This window comes from Oreochromis niloticus, linkage group LG12 (assembly GCF_001858045.2).
Source record: "Oreochromis niloticus isolate F11D_XX linkage group LG12, O_niloticus_UMD_NMBU, whole genome shotgun sequence".
In the NCBI taxonomy this organism is placed as follows: Eukaryota; Metazoa; Chordata; class Actinopteri; order Cichliformes; family Cichlidae; genus Oreochromis; species Oreochromis niloticus.
In genome coordinates, this window is record NC_031977.2 from 33,870,487 (window position 1) to 33,891,090 (window position 20,604).

The 20,604-nt window shown below is 41.2% G+C and overlaps 1 long non-coding RNA gene across 2 annotated transcripts; it reads right to left on the bottom strand.

Moving 5' to 3' along the window:
- Positions 1–49: 49 nt before the first annotated feature.
- LOC102077751 (progestin and adipoQ receptor family member 3) lies at positions 50–17,413 on the bottom strand. Of its 2 annotated transcripts, none has more exons than XR_002064054.2 (8): positions 17,356–17,413; positions 13,888–14,119; positions 12,374–12,536; positions 11,074–11,229; positions 3,667–3,864; positions 3,119–3,209; positions 2,772–2,954; positions 50–1,966 (listed from the first exon to the last, which is right to left on the bottom strand). It is a non-coding gene; the product is annotated as a progestin and adipoQ receptor family member 3 (long non-coding RNA). The 2 variants fall into 2 exon arrangements; XR_002064053.2 differs by lacking the exon at positions 17,356–17,413 and adding an exon at positions 14,931–15,111.
- Positions 17,414–20,604: the final 3,191 nt, after the last annotated feature.

Sequence of the window (20,604 nt, forward strand, 5' to 3'; positions counted from 1 at the left end):
ATGAGGTGCATTCATAAAGGGAAAAACATGTTATTCGGGTTTTTTTTTTTTCTTCAAATCTTCCTTAAACAACTTTGTGCTTCTACATCGACCGCCTTAAGCACTGCATTTAGCTCCACCACCGTTGGCACATTTGTTTGAATGAAACCAGCAGCCTGCTCTGTTTTTGCTTCTTTTCTTTTTTTTTGTACACCAGTTGAACCATTTCATACGACCGCTTCCATCTTTGTTTTTGGTTTTTCACCAGGGTAAGTCTTGTATTGTATTTATGCTATACTGCTGTTGGATGCAATAAATAAAGTTTCATCTCAAACGTCTGGAAACAGCACATGGTTACTTTTATTTAGAGTCTGACACTCAGGTATGAAAAGTCAACATATAAAACTTTCCGCTCCTACAAAATGAGTCTATTAAGACAAAAAGAAACTCATTATGAATAATTTAAATACAGAACCACAAACCGGAGAACATTGCCCCCTTTTTTCAACATTAGAAACATTAAACAGTCACACAGAAAACATCCGGCTTTCTGTTCCAGAGTGAGACAGCTACCAGCAGAGAGGCGCTGCACTGGGGAGTGAAGCCATGAAAACATTGCACATGTCCTTAAAAAGCTGAAGAGAAAAAATACATTTTCAAAAATGAAGTTTGCTTGTCATAATAAAAGTGTTGTAAAGTGATGAGTTTACAGTAGATATCAGAGCCGCACGCTACACAGAAATATTAATGCAGTTCATGTGAAATGCATAAATCGTGAATCTAAAAACTGTCCCAGCTTAGTGACAAATCAGATGTTTTAGGGTTTTAAAACTTAAATTCGATTGTTCAAATGCTCAAACCTTTTAGCAAACAAGAAAATAACAGTCTGTAGTAATAGATGTCAGCGTTCATAGCACTGCAGGGATGGCCAAGGTTTGCTTATAGTTCAAGTGGCCATCGCTGACTTCCTGTTATCGTTTCCTGTGTGGACATCTTTTCATTATGACCAGACTGAGGTCAGGACAGCGGGCCAGGAAGCTACGTCCATCTTTTATTATGTGGAAGTAAACGCAGAACTGAAGTAGACGAGGAAGCTGGAAGACTGAAACACTTCCTGGGGTTTTAGGACTCATAAAACTTTACGAGACTCACGAGCATCCCCACAGCCACCCTCACCCCACAGAGTTACCACCGATAAAGACGAGGAAGAGAGGACTCTCACATCTTTACGACAGAACAACATAAAATAACAAATATTTAAAGTTCCCCTTCAAGCATCCTGTGAAATTCTTTACATATAAATGAACATCAGTTTGAACAGGAAGCGAGCAGCTTAAAAAAAAAAAAAAAAAAAAAATCAGAGCTTCAGGTATGAAATAGAGTGGGTACATTTATATGAAACCATCTGTGGCCCGTCTCACTTGGCAGAGTCCGCACTGACGAAAGTCAAACTCTGGTTTGTTCTGTCTGAACATCATCCCCATGCTTTGATTATTTCCACTGACAAAGACTTCAGAGTCTGTTTTTAAAGAAGATCTTGAGTCTGTTTACTTGTAGTATAATAATACTGACATTAGACAGTTCAGTTCCTTTTTCAGGGACGAGCCTGAATCTGTCAGATGAAGCAGCTTTCAACCTTTAGAAACAGCTGGACACGGGTTCATTTCCAGGCAGAAAAACTAAAGTTACCAACCCGTTCCTTCAGTGCTGTCTGCAGTTTACACACAAACATGAAGTCCTCAAGGAGTTTATAAAGGTGCCTCAGCAGGTGACAGCCTGAGTGATTTCAGGTGAGCAGTCAGTCCGACGCAGAGGTCCGTATTGTTTCTTATTAGCTTGAAGTACTCAAACGTCATCTCACACGCTGGATTCATTCCTCCTCCCTCATCACAGAGACTCACAGGTGAGATGTACTGAACACACAGGTGAGAGAGTCCATCTGTGAGGAAACTGATGGACCGAGGCCAGAACAGTCTCTGCAGACGACCTGAGGAGGAGACAACACGTCAGCTGTGGACAGAGCCAATTAAAAGGATCAAAAATCACCTGTGTTACCTGAAACGTTTCAGGCTTCAGTTTCATTTTATCCATATTCTCACAGGTGTGAGACAAAACGAAACAGACAGAAGAAACTTCATATACAGTAGTGTTCATGCTCAGATTCTTATTGGATGTAATCACTTAAAAGCTCTTTTTTTTTGGTAATATCTCATGATTTGTTTATTTTTTTCTGTAACTGGAATGACCTCATGTCCTGACAGATCAGCTGCTCCTCGTCTTCCACCTGCTGCCTTCTTTGATTCCTTTAGGCCTTTTAACCCCCAAACATCTGCTTCAATATTAAAGATTTTCTTTTTTCTGATTTATTTAAATTGAGCCACAGTCTGCGTCTGAGTGAACCTCCAACTCTCTGCACAGTCTGCAAAGTTTTCTCAGCAGTCTGTTAAACAGCTCCTCTGTAATCAAAGCATCTTTGAGCGGATCAGAAACTGAAGCTTACACCGACGTTACCGTTAAGGTCATTTTAGTCATAAAGCTCTGGCTGTGACCACAGACGCTCCACTAGACTACCACTTGCAGTCGAACTCTTCTGGTTATGAGGGGCAGCCAATCAGAATAAAGTCAGTTTAAAGGCAGAGGAGGAAAAATAGCCGAGGGGCTACACCAAAGCCCAGAATTACTTTGAACTGTGAGTCATGCAAAGCTCCTCTAGTGGAGTCCAGAAATTAAAACGATGGAGCTGAAACTGAGCAGAACAGGTCTCCTTTTAAGAAAGTCACACGGCCGCTTACGGTTCATCGGAGCTGCAGTCCTGGCGTGCTGAACACCAATCTAGGCGTGTTGGGGGGCGTTGGGGCACGGCTGACTGTGCCTGTACGCCATGATGAAGCCTGATGATTGGTGCCACCAGTAAAACATGAGCACTAGCAGCAAGTGCCAAACCTGATGGCTGGAGCCCAGGTAGTTCAGCTGACCTGCAGAGACAGGAACGCACAGCTTGCTTCACATTTTAATGAGATTTGGGCCAATTTTCAACATTTCTCTCTGCAGTATTAGATTACTGTTATTTTCCGACTATGAGTGGGGAAAAAAGCAACGAATCAAACAGGAAATGAGGAAATAAAAAAAGTCATCTCACCTGGGAAGTACCGCTCAGGAACTTTTGAAACATAGAAAATGAGAGCCAGTGCTGCAATGAAGTACATCACCAGGACCCGAGGAAGAAACGCCTGAAAGGAAGAAGAAACATCGATTCGACCAGCGTGTGGACAAAAATGACCCATAGATACAAAACTGCAAAATCAAGTTAACTGTTAAAACTGCAGTTCCTCTAATGGCCACTTAAAGCTTGCCCTGAAAGCCAGTCAGTCCCCACAGACTTATAAAATGTTCATTTTATAATAATCAGTTGATATAAAGAGATTTTTCAGACTGAAGTACATTTGTCATGCAAAGTAAAGCCAATCATTGTGCATTAAACATGGATCTTTTTTTTTTCTTATGACCAGCAGGGGGCGACTGTGGTTGCCAAAAGAAATCAGACGGTCGTAAAGTCTATGGGAAAATTATTTCTCATTGCTTTCTGACCTCATTAAATTGCCACAATCGCTAGTTTCAAGTCTGTTTAAAGAAAGGAATCACAGCAGTGAACACGCTGGTTACGGGGACCACACTGAGCACGCTCACCTGGACGAGTTCAGAGGAGAAACCTCCCGTGAGGCAGATCCAGTGGACGGTGGGGATGAGGCCGTACCCGGTCACCGAGCAGAAGATGATCGAGCGCAGCTGCTTCCACTGCTTGCTCAGGTAATGAGGGTGGATCTGAGCGAAGAACACAGCCAGGATCATGGCGAGGACCGTCACCAGGTACACCTGCCGCCAGTACTGCACAGACAGGAAGACGAGCGTTCAGTCACACCAGCTACACAGTAAACTCCCTTTATGGCGGATTGAGCTTTTTTTCCAAGATGTCCTTCGCATGCTGGAGGTATCCGATGGTCCCAAGACTTAAAGAAACCGTAACTAAGGTTACACCCAAACACACTCACACCGTCCGAGTTCAGCGACATCACCTAGACAAAGAAACAAACTTGAGGCTTTAAAAACATCTCAGTCAGTTTCAGAAGCAGAAAAGAAAACCAGACAGGTGATTTTTAAACTTGCAGGGAGCTGAAACAAGTGAAACAGCGCCTGGGCTGATGTGAGGGACCTGTTTGCAAACAGTTTCATTCGTTTGAAGATTATCTGTCCCACCGGAGTCCTGAGGAAAGTTCTTCAGCTGCTGAAAGCTGTGATTTCAGAGCTTTATTTACTATGACTGAACCACAAACGATGAGCTGAAGCTCACTGCAAACTCAGCTGATCCTTCCCTCAACAGACCCTCTTACACGCGCAGCTTTCACATCATTCAATCAGCTTTATTTAACTCTGATCTGCTTTTCTTCTTCCAGATTTGAAGGCCACAAAGAAGAACAGGTTACAGGCTGTGAAAGGGTGAAATCCTTGATGTTATCAAGCAGATCACTGGTAGCTGATACAGCTGAATTGGCATTTATCACTTCGCTTTTGGAGATTCTGAGGTTCAGAGCTGTGCACTTGTCACTTTTCTCCTGCAGTTAATTTTATCTATAAGGACAAAACAGCTGGTCCTCAGGTGGGAAAAGGTAGTAATAGTAGTGGTAATAGTTGTTAATTTAGTACAAATAAGGTTGAAACTCAAACTTTATGAGAAAAAAAGGCAGTCCATTCATCCTTCCTTCCTCTGCTGCTTATCTTGGTCTGGGTTGTAGGAAGCTCATTTCCACTGCTGTTTACAGGTACTCCCAACAGCTCGTGGCTATAGGTGAGAGTAGGAACGTAGACTGAGTGGGAAACTCACACTCGGGTCTCACTTCACCACAACAGACTGCTACAGCATCCACACTGCTGCAAAAACACATCCGGTAATCTCCTACTCACTCGTTCCTTCACTCCTGAACCAAAGCTGGAGGGGGCACTCAAACCATCTCCTCAGAGATTTAGTTCCCAAGCATTTAGTTCCCAGTAGGGGGAAAAAATGCTTTAGTGTACATGCAAAACTAAAACTGTCAATTTGGTCAAAATGACAACACAGCATGATAAAAATGAAACCACCTCATCGTGGTTCTGCAAAGTCAGAAAGAAAGTTTCATCAAACGTGGTGTACACAGCTTCTTTTTTCTGATGTCTGAACAACTATAGGACAATGATTCAGGGTTTATATATTACACTGCTGCAGTACAATTAAAAAAAAATTCAGTTAAAGTCTCCCACTGTTTCATCTGCTGTTATCACGACTATAACGCTAATCTGTCTGCAGTTGGTATTTAAACTTCTATAAGTAAGTGTTTAAAGTCTGGGCAGCCTCGTCTTGGTCCCTTCTGTCCGTTTGTGTGGATGTAGGCCTCCGTCCAGTCACACGTCCTCATGTGACGAGTCCTGCTGAATTTCACAGTGAATAAATTTGCACCAGGAACAAGGCCCCGCTCTGCTTCAGCCAAATTTTTTAAGCTCCTCTCCTCGCAGACTCCGTGTTCTCTCCTCCAAATCTGCATCTCTAAAACACTCTTGACGAGACAAGAGTTTGACTGGCTAAATATAAAAAATCTGTTTTTCTTTGGGGACTTGGCGTGCCACGGGAGAGGAGCCACCCAGAAGCAGAGCCCCAGTCTTGGCAAGGACGAGGGGGAGGGAGATGGAGGAGGAGGAGGAGGGGGACCTTCGCTTAGACGGCTCCCGGACTTGCGAACGTCATATGGTGGGGAACAGGAGTGACGGACCGCTCCGTGAACGCGGCCATCTGGTTTGGGCTGGAGCAGATTTCAGCTACGTTCTGGGGGCAAAATAACCCGGCGCTTCCAATATGCGGGGGAAAGCGAACAGTGAGGAGCACGGCCAACACTTCAGGAGTTCAAAAAAATAAATAAAATAAAATAGGACAGAAAAAAAAAAAGGGACATGGTGGTGGTGGGCGGCTGGAATAAGGAACTGGCTTGTGTCATCAGAGGCTGTTTTCCAAACGGCGAGCGCGGCGAAGGTGTCGTGTTGCTTATTCACCGGGAACAATGAGTCAATCAGCAGAGCCAGACTGCAGGACCCACTTCAGCTTTATTCAATTACTGCTTCCCAGGCTGAGGATGTTGAGCTGAGAAGTCTCCGGGGAGGACTGTGCTTCGATGTTAAACCGATGCTCAGTGCACACACACACACACACACACACACACACACACACACACACACACACATTCAACATGCGCCCGACTGCAGTGAGCAGTCTGAGGTGGGCTTCTGAGGTAGAGCTACTCGATCACATACGTGAAAACACCACTGTGGTTATTTCAGGTCAACTTTAAAACATCTTGAATTTCAGCTTCACCATAATTCAGTTCGCATCAACCATGTCCTCCCTTTCAGCTGTGTTGTACTGCCAGCTATTAGGATTATCATTAATTAATTTTATATTACCAGTGAGGAGGCGTAAGACAGTAGAAAGCAATGCCAAAACTTTTTTTCCTCTCGTGTGCACTCGCACTACAATCAGCTGACTTAAGGAGGAGGTGGTCTGCACTCATTTCACTTATAATTACTTTGATTTTTATTGATGTAAAGGGCAAGAAAATGAGTACAAACTAGAGATGGCACGATACCACTTTTTTATGTCCGATACCGATATCATAAATTTGGATATCTGCCGATACCGATATGAATCCGATATAGTGTGTTTTTTAATCAATAAAACTGTTTTTTTAATATCTTGCTGCATTTTGTATAAGTTCATACTCAAGTTTAAATAAACAACAACACTAAAGCTATTCTGTTATACCTGTATGTAAAAAATACACTGCGCCCAAAATATTTCATAGTTCAGCAACACTGATCAATCTAATAAACTTAAACCTGCTCCATCCTCCCTATTCTGGTATTTTAAAGAGTACTTAGCACAAATATTAAGCAACCAAACTAATAGGGTTGCAAACTCCCAGCAAAAAAAAAAAAAAAAATTAGGGAACCACCCCCCACCCTCCACCTCATGATGCTTAATCGACGTAATCAACTTTAATTTGATGCAGTGTGAAAACAAAATGCACAGAAATAAATTATTTGTCAAGAATAATTAAATAGATTCAACATCTTTCTTCAACAGAATTGCAGAATTCACAGACGGTACCTTCCCAAAGGAAAAAGTACTATAGCTTACTAGGGTATATTAGACTTAACAGTTACTATATACAGTAATGGACTTTATACATTTTACATCAGATTAAAACTTTGGGTGTAAGATTCAGATAATTATTTATTAAAAGCGAGACATTTTAAATGAGAATAAGAAAGAAAAGTATGTCTTTGTGCCCCCTTTTCCCTGTTCATGCCCTATCGGCCCCCCTGGCTAAACTTTGCTAGATCCGCCCCTGCACAGTTACCAGCCGTCAGCTACGTAGAAAAGGATCCTGGTGTAGAAAGTAATATTAAATAAATTCTAACAACAGCTTATCAAGCTTAAACGTGCTGCTGTTGTTCAGCCGCTGGTTTCCTCTTTCTCGTGCAAAGTGGGCCAAAAACAAAGAAGAGAGACGGACTCGCGACAGAAAAGCCGATCAGCTGATCATTAATCAGTTTCATGAAGTAGCAGCAAGAAGAGGCAGTCGCTCCATATATCGGTTGTTAAGCTTAACGCGGGAATGCTTTACAAACATTCAGAGATGAACTTACACACTTGCTTTACTTCTCTCTGGGATAACTTCCTCGGAGATGAAATGCTGGTTTGGTAGCGAGGCTACAAATACACACAGCCGCTCTATCACGTGACGCACACTGCTCCGACGTGCTACGGTTATGAGCCGAGTTACGCCGTGTCGCAAGTTTTGTGAGATGCTTTTTTGATATTTAATGGATCGGATTACATTTTTTTTTATTTCTGGCCGATATCCGATCCAGTAATTTAGGTCAGTATCGGACCGATACCGATACGTAATATCGGATCGGTCCATCTCTAGTACAAACTACTGCAGGTAATGCAACCCAGGCCAAGCATCTGCACAGGCAGCACTCTCACATAAAGCTAGTGAAGAACCCAGATTAATGCTAAATGCTGACCCCAGCAAAGCATCCAGAGTCTGATCTGCATCAGGTAACAGGAGCAGGTACGAGCAGTCAGTGTAGTTTCTACTGTAAAATCACTCAAGTCTTCTTTGACCTGGTTGCCCATCTTCGCATTCATATTTAGGCACTAATGAAAGATCTTGCATGTCCTTGTGAGGACAGGTAGTTGTTCATAATTGGTTATTGCGTGAATATGCACATCTGAAACACGTGGCAGAGTAATGTAACCAATTAGTTTCTCCAGTGAGTAACAAAGTAACATTTTAAAGAACAACATAAGTGCAATGAACCCAACACTGCTTTCACAGCTTTTAGTCTCTCTCACTCTCAGGGTCCAGTTCCACCCCTGTGAATGGCAGCACACACCAAGAGTGACATCAGAGCTGCAGGAGTGCCTCTCCAACTGAGCCACACTTCTTTATTTTTGTAATGTGGTGTGATTGGTTCTCCTCCTAAACCAGCACTCATGCAGAGGTTTGGAAAGAGTGGCGATTGCAGCGAGTCTCGGGGTGATGTCACCGTGGTGATGTCACCGTGGTGATGTCACCATTGACATGCAACACAACCAATATGACCATAAACAAGGCATCACTCTAACTTTCATGATCCTTCTGCTTTCTTACGGTCTTTCCACCTTTATCCAACACCTTACATGTTATTTCCCGTGATGGCCTGGTGACCTCTCAGCTCCTCATCATAACTCTGAATGTGATAAGAAAATAGGCAGAGGGACTAATTAGACCAGTGGCTCCCCAGTGGTATGACCTGATCGACGGCCAAGTTTGCATCAGGGTTTTGTGTTACCCAAACATTACTGTAACTGCACGAAATGTCAGGAGAAACTACTGCAAACGGTACCGGAGCTATAGCTTCAACTGGATCAGACAGACTTCATCTCAAGTGGATCGTGCGGTTGGGTGCATTTAATTAAGTCCAACATGGTGCTAAACACATTAAAGAGGCATTTAGGGACTGGGTATCTCTTCTGAGAGAAACAGTAAAAGAGCACAGGATGTGACCAAGAAGGAGGAAGAATGTTTGACTGTGAGAAAGTTTCTGATAAGGGGATGAGCTGTCACCGACAGAGCTGTCACCGACATCTTTCCAGATAATAGAAAGCCTGGTTTCTGCAGACATGAATACAGATGTGGTTTGTAAACTTCTGGATTCAGTCCGATCATCCAGGTATGTGAGCAGACACATTTTTTTAACCCTACAAAAACGCATACACATGCGTTTTATGCTGAACCAACATCACTTCTGTCTTGGAAAAGAAAAGAAAAAAATACATGTAATTATCATTTCTGAAGGCAAAACTATAAAAACACTGTGGACAGAAGGAAGGTCAGGCTTCCAGCAGCCTGACTCTTTCTTGAGACTGAAGAAGGCTCATGAGAGCAGCACATAAAAGACTGAGGTGATGAGTACAAGGACACAGGATTTAAGACAGAGAAGCAGTCAGCTTGCTCTGCCTGTCCTCCGCTGCTTTGAACTCGACTCACGAGGGTAAATAATAAGCCGTTTACAATACAAGTGAAGCGCAGCATCGCTGAGTCACAGAGGACTGCAGGGCAGCTTCTCACATTTAGCATTTTGTAAAGGATTTAAACGAATGCAGCTCCAGAGGGCGACGTGGTGCTCAGCGTTAAGAGATAAGGATTCAGAGTGAATAATGTGGCGAGGAAGTTTAACTCTGACCTTGCTTATGAATTTAAAGCCGATTAGTTTTTATGTCTTTGATCTTTTTTGTTAGGAAAAATGTGCTGGTAGCAGTAAACTGTGACACAGCATCTTTTGTAAAGTCACATCAGAAAAGTCAGAGTAAAAGATAGTGCTGAAACGAGTAAGTCTGGGTCACACAGAGACCTGTTTCCAGAAAGAGTGAGCTTAAATTCATCACAACAGCAAAATCTCGAGGGATGAGGAGATGGACAACGTGCACGAGCTTTTTACTGCTCCAATGCAACAGGGTTAGAAAGGCAACAACAGCCTGGTTTTAGATAAAACCACAGCAGAGGAATAGCTTTACATGAGCTAATGAATAACAGTAGACACTGAGTGCACACTCAGGACATCTTACTCTTCCTATTCTGAAACACCGCGTGTAGCCCGCAATATTTCTATCAGCATGAGGACGTTCAACTTCGCATTTTCCTGATAGAGCTTCGTCTCTGCAAGTTCAACAGTTTGTCTACATAACAAAGAAATGCTAATGTGGTAGTAAAAGTATTCAAACAGGAAGGTTTCTGGCCGTGGATGTTATGTGGCCATGGCAAAGATCTTAATCATTAGAAAGAAAAAAAAAAAAAAAACCGTCGTTGTACCCATTTCCTCTAGTTTACCTCTACTGGCCTCTGAATGTTAGATAGAAAGCACTTTAGTAGAAAAAGCATAGTAACAAGTGCTTTTATGGGTGAACGAGGCAAACTTGTATAAAGTGCTTTGAGTACTTGGAGTATAAAAATGCTATCCAAGAACCAGTCTGTGTAGCATCCCTGGTGATGTAATCTGCAAGTTTAAACACATGACTCTCCCATTGTTACGTCGCTTACTGCCAGTTTTATGTCTCGTCCATTCCAGAAAAAACAAAAATCTACATACAGCCCCAGAGCACTGGAACTCCAAATAACTGCCCTCAGAATAATGCAAAGTCTCTGATCATATTTCAGTATCACTGTTCAGCTTGGATGACTAACAGCCGACGTAAAGCAATGTGCCAGAAACCTGGACGTTACTTTCTGTCAACATGGAAACTTCAACCAGTACGTCAAAGGCTAGTACAGTCTTGTTATGTGCAGATTACAAATACTTCCAAATAATGAACCTGTCTGTAGTTTCGCGTCTGCAGTTGGTACAAAACATGGCAACAAGGCTTCTCGACAACACTCGGCGCAGGGAAAACGTCACTTTTAAATCACTACAACGTGCTCCGTCTAAGAGAGAGCAGTTTATATGAAAGGCTGCAGGTGAGCTTACGTTATTACAGTAGAAGGTGTAGAAGACTCCAGGGACGTAGCAGCCCAGGATGCCGATGGAAACGCCGGCGTAATCCAGCGCCATCCAGCGGCGGCTGGTCTTCTCTGAGCGGTGGCAGCAGAACAGGTGGTAACCCACTGAGCACAGCATACACAGCTGAGGACGGCAAAACACACAGTCAGGCATCGCAAAGAAGCTGGGGTCAGAATGGATTTACAATGGATTCAAATTTATTTAATAATGAAAATAAGTTTATTTCTAAAACAGGTTTACGTGCACAGACCAAGAAGAAAAAGCAGAACATGAGCTTCTAACAGAAAGCGGGACATTGAGGTCAAAACAAGACAATTAAATAAGTTTTGAGATGCAACAAAAACACAAACTGGCAATATAATTAATAAATACTAATAATGTCAAGCCACATACATATTTATTATATACAATAAATTAATATTTGAATCTGAAATCTGACCGTTTAAAAGAAATTTTTTAAAAAAATTCCACACCAGGTTTGAGAGTAATTAATAAACGTGGTATTTTAATCACATTAGTGATTATGATGTTGAACATAATACTTGGTGTTATGACATTTAACCACCTTGAAAAGGTAAAAGTTCACATTGTGTCAAACTACGATCGCTATCCTGCCCGACAGTAACTGCACTAATCCTGCTCTTTATTTTCTGAATCCACTGAAACAATGGAAAAAGCTCAACTCCGGGCTCACCCACTTGTACGGGCATGTCTGGATATTTTAAGTGCTATATTTATAGGTGATGATAAGTGTACAAAGTGATCCAACAGGTTCATTAATACATGGAATAGCCAACTCTACGGAGGCCTGTATTTGCCTTCTTCAATACTCAAATATACTGAGATTCATTAACAGTGCATGAGCAGTGTAATTACCAACTTCAATCTAACCACAGCTCAGGAGAACTGAAATATCTCTGGTGGTTTATTCCATATAAAAGCAACCACAAATTCCCTTCTTAATATTAATAGTTTTAACATTACAGGCCCTCAAAATTGGCTAAATTGTTAAAAGGCAACTAAATGCATTTCAATCAATCAGAGTTTGAATATGTTTTCTGCCCTGAAAATTTAATGCGGAGGTCATCCGTACTTAAAAAGGTATGGGGGCTAATTTAAACCCACTGCTGTGAACTTTGAGGGCTTGTAACTCTGGTAACTCTGGGAACCCCCCCCCCCCCCCCATCAGCTATTAACAACAACATCCCACAATTACTTCTTAAAATGTGAGATGATGTCTAAGCAGAAGAATCTAGCAGCACTGTACCTGAAAGCAGAAGAGTCCAATGGAGTAGATGACATAATCCTCTCTGGAGGCGCCAACAGCCGGCAGCACCGAGGCCATGTTGTACACCCCAAGACAGAAGAAGAGGAGGAAGCCCAGGAGATGGCTCCAGATGTTCACCGTCTCATTGGACAGGATGAAGAGGCTGCAAAGGTCATTTACAAGCTTTAAAATAGTCACACAGTCAGTTCCCTCTAAAGAAAACCAGAGGTATGAACCAAAACTCTGAATTATACCCCACAACATAAATGTCTGACAAGCATCTATTACCTCCCAATCAATAAACAGTCTGGATTCGCCGTTTCCATTAACCAATGACAAACTAGAACTAGAGATCGACACGGGTTGCACAACTCCCTTAAAATCTTTATTGGCATCGACCCCACAACAAATGTCAGGAAGCAAAATCAATCAGCCTCTGCAGCGAGGCGTGGGAATCACAGAGTACCTTTACAGCACGTTACACCAAGACACAATGACATCATCATACCACAGCTCTACAACAATCAAATCTGAAACGTGAGAAAAAAAGTCACCACCAAGAAGGCAAAACCAAATCAGGATTTATGTAATAATTTACTGCGATTTTGTATCACTGTGAGTACCATCACCACTGCTCAGTGTTATTAATAAGCTGTCTGTCATTTGTTTATCCCGCGAGTTCATCTTTACTCTCATTAATTTTATCTGTGCCTCCATGAAAACCCATAAAGTATTGACTCAAGAACATCCCTGTGTATTTACTACATGACGTGACATTCAGAAATGACACGACATACTGGTGTATACTATCATGGAGGAAAGATGGAAGTTTTCTAAGCTAAAATGTTTTTGGGTGAACCAACTTGGGAAAAAAGTCTATTTGATTTTATTTCTACAATATCTCAAGCACTTTAGATTCATTTTTGCAAAAATGTTGCCTTCACAATGTTAATATGTTCTTAATTAACGCCCCTCAAAGTAAATAGGGGAGTGGTTTTCAATGTGCGCATAATAACTTCATAAGTACAGGAGACAACTACAGGAAATTTCCAGCTGTAAAAAACAAACAAAAAAACCAACCAAAAAACATTTAAGCTTGGTTAAAAACTGCAACCAGAATCTTCAAAACCTGTTAAGAATATTTTTATCATCCTTATAATCAGCTTTAAATATCAATATAATGGAATGCATCATAGTTTCAACAGCAAAGTTTCACCAACTGACATAAAAGAGAGAAAGACACTGGTAGTCTGCATGTTTAACCTGCTTTCACTGAAGAAAGCTTCAAAAAGTGAATTGTGGAACACTTTCAAGGCTCATATCAACATGTGGGATATGTTGTTGCACCATGTGATGTCTCCTCTTTTCCTTGGCTCTTTTAGCTGTGATTCCTAGTGCGCAAATAATTTTCTGAGGTGTTCAAAAAGTAGGCACTGCTTGACTTTAGTGGAGTGACTTGTGTTGTGGTGTTGGAAGATGAAAACGCCGATTTCAGGTTAAAAGGTGCTTCTCACCTTTTGATGCACAGCCTGGAGGGCAGGTATGCCCTGTATCCATCTGTGATGTAGGGGTTCTCCCTCAGAAACGGGGGGATCTGCTCGTATGTGTACAGCCTGATACCTCTGGGCACCAGTACAGGCCAGTACTGATAACCTCCCAGCTCGATGTAGTGTGCAGTCTGAGAGCTCTTCTGTGGTTTCTGAGGCATGTCTGAGCCAGCAGCGTGCGGTTTAATCTGACCCGAACCTAAAACCAGCAAGTCAGTTCAAGATCAGATCCAATAAAGGCAGAACTCTTTTAATAAAACATAGCATTAAGCGATACTTGTTTTGTTGTCAGAGCATCTGAGTTTGTAATTCGAGTGGAGAAGAAATCAAAGTGGCTCTGTGGAGGAGCTGAACGAGTAAAGAAGACAGCAAAACATCAAGTGAAAGCTGATTCTTCTTCATCTGTGTGGAGCTATTATCAGAAAGCTATCATTACTTGCAGCCACCGGCTTGTCTTCCATGTAATCTCATGTTACCGAAGCTAAGATTATCCGTTACGTTCTACCAAACTCCGTTCACTAAGGTGGCGATTTTAGGTGCTTAAGTGCTAACAAACATTGACACACATCACGGTCCAAACTTGGATCCAAGCTCCCGACCATGTTCCAAATGATCAATAAAGTTTGTATGTTTATACAAGATTCCGTTTCCAGTCAAATCCTGCCAATAAACTGTGTTGTAGCGTTAATTTTACAGCTAATGTAACACTGTAGAAGACTGTGGCGAACACGGTATCACCAAATACAAAATTTGACTTTTTAAACACAGCGTACTTTCTTGATATATTCTTTACGAGCCGATTGTACCTGAAAGACCACCCGAACAAAAGCAAAGGCAAAATTATGTTTTTGATGTAAAGTATGCCGTAGTTAATCAAGACGACGTTAAAATAGCGACATTTTCAAAGCGGTCTGGTAACCAGTGGCTAATTATAGCTTGGCTCTTAAAGGGCTAAGCTAACAACAATGAGCTTTTAAAAAAGGGAAAAATAAATTAACAAACAAACTCACCTTTTAATTTGGCATATTTGCAGTTTGTGCCATTCTGGGGCTTATAATACGTACTACGCATTTGTGAACACGTGTTAATATTAACTTTAAAAAACAAACAAACACAACGCGTAAAATTTCTGAAGTTTAAGCTACAACATCTTCCGAGTCACACAGACGTCATCAGTAATGGACCCTTCCAACGTGGCCAACGTCTGCCTGAGTTAAAATAAATAAATAAATAACGCAAGCTTAAGCTCTGTTTAATATTTACTATTATCGCTAATATCCTTAGAAGATTCTTTATTAAAATAATTTAAATAACCTTTGTTTTTCTGCATTAATGAGCTCTCTCAAAATCCCATATGGGACTCTATTCACGTGAACTATTATTACTCATGAGTAATAATAGCTCTTACCGTAAATATAAATGGCTTTGTTTTAGGTTTGGGTTTTAGGAATCGTGTCTAGCACCCTTAATGAATTTTTACCTGATTCAACTGATCCACCGTGCCACCCATAATTACTCAGGGACGCCAGTCTCTCCTAATGATTCAATCCTAAACCGCAATAAACACGTATTGGAGAATTACTTGTCTCACTAATCAGTTTCATTTATGTTGATGGTGATCGTTGATGATAGTATTACATGACATTCAGATATGTAATCACCTCAGATTTTATTGTTAGGGTAAAGAAAATGTTCACAGTATGGTTATCTTTGAAATTTTAAAACAGTGGGAAAAAATCAGTTTACTGAAACAAAGAGAAATATTTTTAAACGTAAGAATATATTCAAAACAACAACCTAAATTAATAAGCAGAACATTTTTAAATATTCAAATGCACATTCTGTCGTTTTTTTTATATATTACTTTACTTTGCTCAGAAGAAAAATGGGACATCATATGAAGGGAGATGCAGCAAAAGTCCCAGCAAAACTCAAACCAAACAGAGTGAGATCACTTTTATTTTAACCCTTTAATAAACCAGACTGCAATCTGTGCTTAATGAAGTACATTTTGAGAGGTACTGCAAGGAGTTCAGCTTGACCCAGGTCATCTTTACTGCTGCAGAATTCATAGAGCTCAGTTTCTTTGAGTACCTTGTCTTTGTCTTTATATCGTTTCTGCCCGGCCACTCTGGAACCGTACAAAGAACCTGTAAATGCTGAAAGTCTCCTCAAGAACTGGACTAAAGGGCCAGAATTGCTGGGCTCCTATAAAGCTGTAGCCCACAAATGTAAATTTCATGAGGCAAACTTTTCTTGTTACAATTTTGATAGAAGCAATTTAAACAATAGACTTCTACAACAGTGGAGTTCCATTTTTAGATTTTTTTTCCCCTTTTTTTGCAATTTTTCTGTTGTGTTAAACTACACTTCAAACATCCAGTTGGAAACAATCATTACTGAGTAAATGCCTGATCAACCACTTGGAATACTGTATATAAGCAGAATGATAGCTTTAATGGGAAAATCAGCTTCCCTGTAAGAAAAACTAAAAGATATCAGTGTCATTTCAATTTGATGTGGACATACTCTATTTGCAAAAAACAACCAAAATAAAGTGAGGGTTTTTGTTTGTTTGTTTGTTGTTGTTGTTTTATTTTTTTAAGCAGGTGTAAATAATTATTTTAGCTCCATACACTTTTATGTCCTAGCTCCCAGCAGCCCATCTCTGGGATTAAAAGGAATTAATAAGAACTACAACTTGTGATTAAACTTATTTTAACCTTTATTTATGCAGGTAGGTCCATTGAGACCCAATGTCTTATTTGCAAGAGAGACTTGTTCATAAAAATAAAACATTTAAAGGGACCTTTTACTAGTTTTACCCATGCAGTATTTTTTTTCTTGTTAAATGGAGCACAACTTGGCCTGAGTGTGCAGCCAAACAGTATCTTCTGTCTGATTCTACAGGCTTCTGCAAGGTCACAGGACTGCTAACAGTGATGCCGCAGCACGCAGGTGGAGCACGTGTTAAATGTCGTTCAGTGCATCTCAGTCTCCTCGCTGTCCTCCCGCTTCACTGCGAGACTGTGTTACATCCTCCTGTCGCTAACTGTCATCGGGAATCCTCATCAGAGTCGGCACTCTCTGCAGACCTCTCAGGTGTGAGAGATGTTGGAGGATTCCCTCAGGAATGAAGTCACACTCATTCCTCCCTCTGCTGTTTACACCCCTCTTTAATTGCCTCATTCTCAAGTGGAAGTGTGTTCTTCATTATCACTTCTAATACACCTCTCAGCACATCCACTCTGGCAAAGTGTCAGCTGCCATGCCAAGTTAAGATAGTAACTCTGTGCATGCAAGGGCAAACAATAAGAATCTCCTGCTGCTGCTGCAGACGTTGCCCGAATTATTAATTAATTTTGCTGGCTTACAGTTGGCAGCGACTTCCTGCAAAAAGAAGTAGATAGGAAGAATTTAAATGAGAGAACTTACAGAGGAGGATGTACAAGATGCCTTTTTCTTCTATTGTCTTTTATCTGCTGTAGAGCATTTAAACACGCAGACTTCAGGTGTCTTTGCTCTGTAATAAATAATGAAAAGGCAAAGATAAATGGATTTTTAAGGTCATGAAATAAATTTACCGAAGTATCTCATAGTAAAATACGAGAGGATTAGGGAATAGCCACTGGGAAGGGAAAAAAAGTAGAGTTTACCTCAAAATATTTATTTCTTGTGGGAATTTTGAAAGGAAAAATAGAATTTCAAAATGAAACTATAGCATTCTGATGAGACAGTAAAAATTCTAAGAGGTAAAATTCTGACAAGAAAGTGAAATTTTTGAGGTAAAGTTCATGATTTTAAGAACCGGGAAAGAATTCTAAGATAGAATTTGGAATTTTGGGGTGAAAGTGAGATTTCTATGTGTCAACATTCCAAGAACAATGCAAGAAGCCTGAGAACAAAGGTAAAATTCCAAAATGAAACTAAGTATTCTGATGAGACAGTAAGAATTACTGATTTTTCAGAATTCTATGTTTGTTCTCAGAATTCTCACATTGTTCTTGGAATGCTGACACATAGATTTCTCACTTTTACCCCAAAATTCTGAATTCAATCTTAAAATTCTTCCCCACTTCTTAGAATTCTGGAATTTCTCTCAAACTTTTTACTGTCTTCTCAAAATTTTACCTCGGAAAATCAGTATTCTGTTTGTCAACATTCCAAGAACAATGTGAGAATTCTGAGAACAAACATAGAATTCTGATGCGACAGTAAGAATTCTAAGAGGCAAAATTCTGACAAGAAAGTGAAAATTCTGAGATAAAGTCCAAAATTCTAGGAACTGGGAAAGAATTCTAAGATGGAGTTCAGAATTCTGAAGTAAAAACTGTAATCTCAGTCAGTCAATCTCACTTTACCTCTGAAGTGGCCCTAATCCTCTTCCATAGTAAACAGATCATAATTTAGAAAGGTTAGTTTTAAATACATTTTTCTACTTCCTTCCTTCATTTTATATTTTTGCCAGAGTTACAGATAATAGTGGTCTCAAGTGATGTATCTTTTGAAAAATGGAGTAAACCTGCATTCTTTCTATTAACTTCTTAGGGAAAACTCCTCTGGTTTAAAAAACATCGGACTGTATACAAGTCTATGGCGAAAAGATCCATCTGCTCACTTTACCTCAGTAAACAATGAGTTTATTGCCAAGTTCAAATGTTTTTAAATATGCCATAATGTTAATTCTGCAAATGACATCTCATTAATCATAAAATACACATAAAGCAGGCTGTGTTGTACAGTGTGGCTACTTTGTGATTAACAAGTAGCAACCATGAGTGTGCCGTGTCCTCCGTTTCTCAGTTACTCACTGAAACATCAAAACCAGACAAACACCACTGTGGCTATTTCCATCTTTTACATATGGTGTGTAACATGCGACAAAGTGAAAAAGAAATTATTAAATCTGTGATCCCAGCAAGTAGGGATGGGTACCGGTGTACATAAACGGTAGTAACCAGACCGAAAACCAGCGCACATTTCGGTGCTTTATTTCGGTGCTTTTTTTTCCCTGAGCCAATTCTAGCCAATCATTTTACGTTTCCGAGGATAGTAGGCGGGGCCAGGTACGTACGTTCTTTTAGAGCAGAGCTACAGATTAAAAATGCCCAAGGCGAAGCGGTCAAAAGTCTGGCTGTACTTCACAGCAAAAGATGCAAACTCAGCAGCCTGCAACAAGTGCTTTAAGCTGATACTGTGATACTGTCAAAGGAGGTAACACCTCAAATCTGATGAAACACCTGGCGACGCATAGCGTTTTTTTTTTAAAGCCGAGAAATGCGCCGTGTTTGATAGCTTGCTGCGAGACCTCACACCGAGCACATCTACTGCGGGTGTGGTGCCTGTTATCGGACCCGGAGTTAGCAACATCCCCCAAAAACCCGAAGAGTAGAGTCCTGGCCCCTAGCACTGTCAGCATAGCAGAAATGATGACGGATGATGATGGCAGCAGCAGTTCGTGTGTAATTAACGTTGAGTACGCTAACCACGTTATTACATTAATGCATGTAAGGTGAACTAGCAAACACCGTGGTAGTTACATGCGGCTGTCTTCTTGTTTGATGGCAGATACTCCCTTCACCCTGGCCAAAAAGGCTAAAATGACCAAAGAAAAAGTGGAAAACAGTTAAACATGAGAGGTTTTTGGACAAAGTTTGTGTTTTTTCCATTGTTTAAGCACTGCTTCCAGCCAAGAGTGAGACCATATATGCCCTATAGCTGCAGAAAAGGCTAACATTGTTATCTTTTTACAAAAACCCCAGCTGAACATGAGAGGTTTTTGGATCAATTTTGTGTTCTCCATTCTTTAAGCACCGGTTTGAGCACCGTTTAAGCACCGGCACCGTTTCAAAAGTACCGGTTTGGCACCGGTATCGGATAAAACCTAAACGATACCCATCCCTACCAGCAAGTTGGCAGGAAGAAAGTCACACAATACCACGAGTAGAGAGACATTTAGTCCTGACCTGGAAAAATGCAGAGTGGAAAAATGCGACTTGACTTGTTTAAGTTTCTTCAATCCTCATACAAGAGCCTTGTTCAGTTATAAAACCAAATGGGAAGAGTTGCAGGCATTTGGTTTTCTAACCTCACAGACGAGTGAGGGGACAGACAACTGGCAGACTGACAGATGTATTGGGGCTGCGTTTGCTGTGATGCAGATGCTGCACCAGTCCGTCGTGGTGAAAAAAGAGCTAAGGAAAAGCCTCCTATGATACCCTCACCTCTGATAACAAGCTCTGGGTAGTGACTGAAAAAATTTAATTGTGGATACCAGTGGTGGAAATGATCCTTCTCTGAAGGGTGGCTAAAGCCTCTCCCTTAAAGAACTTCAGTTGTTCCAGAGGAGCTTGAGAGGAGAGCTGCTACTCCACATCGAAAGGAGCCAGTTGAGGTGATTCGAGGCTCCTGAGCGCCTCCTGGGTGAGGCGTTTCAGGCTTGTCCTACAGGGAGGACGGCACGAGGTAGACCCACAACATGCTAGAGAAATTATGTCTCTCGGCTGGCCTGGGAACACCTCGTTATTTCCCCAGATAACCTTTGAGAAGTGGCTGGGATGATGGCGGTCTGGTCTTCTCTGCTTAGCCTGCTGCTACCGTGACTCGGTCCTGGATAAGTGGAAGATGATGGATGGATGGATGGATGCAAGGGCGTAGATTTGGCATGGACGGAAGGGACATGTC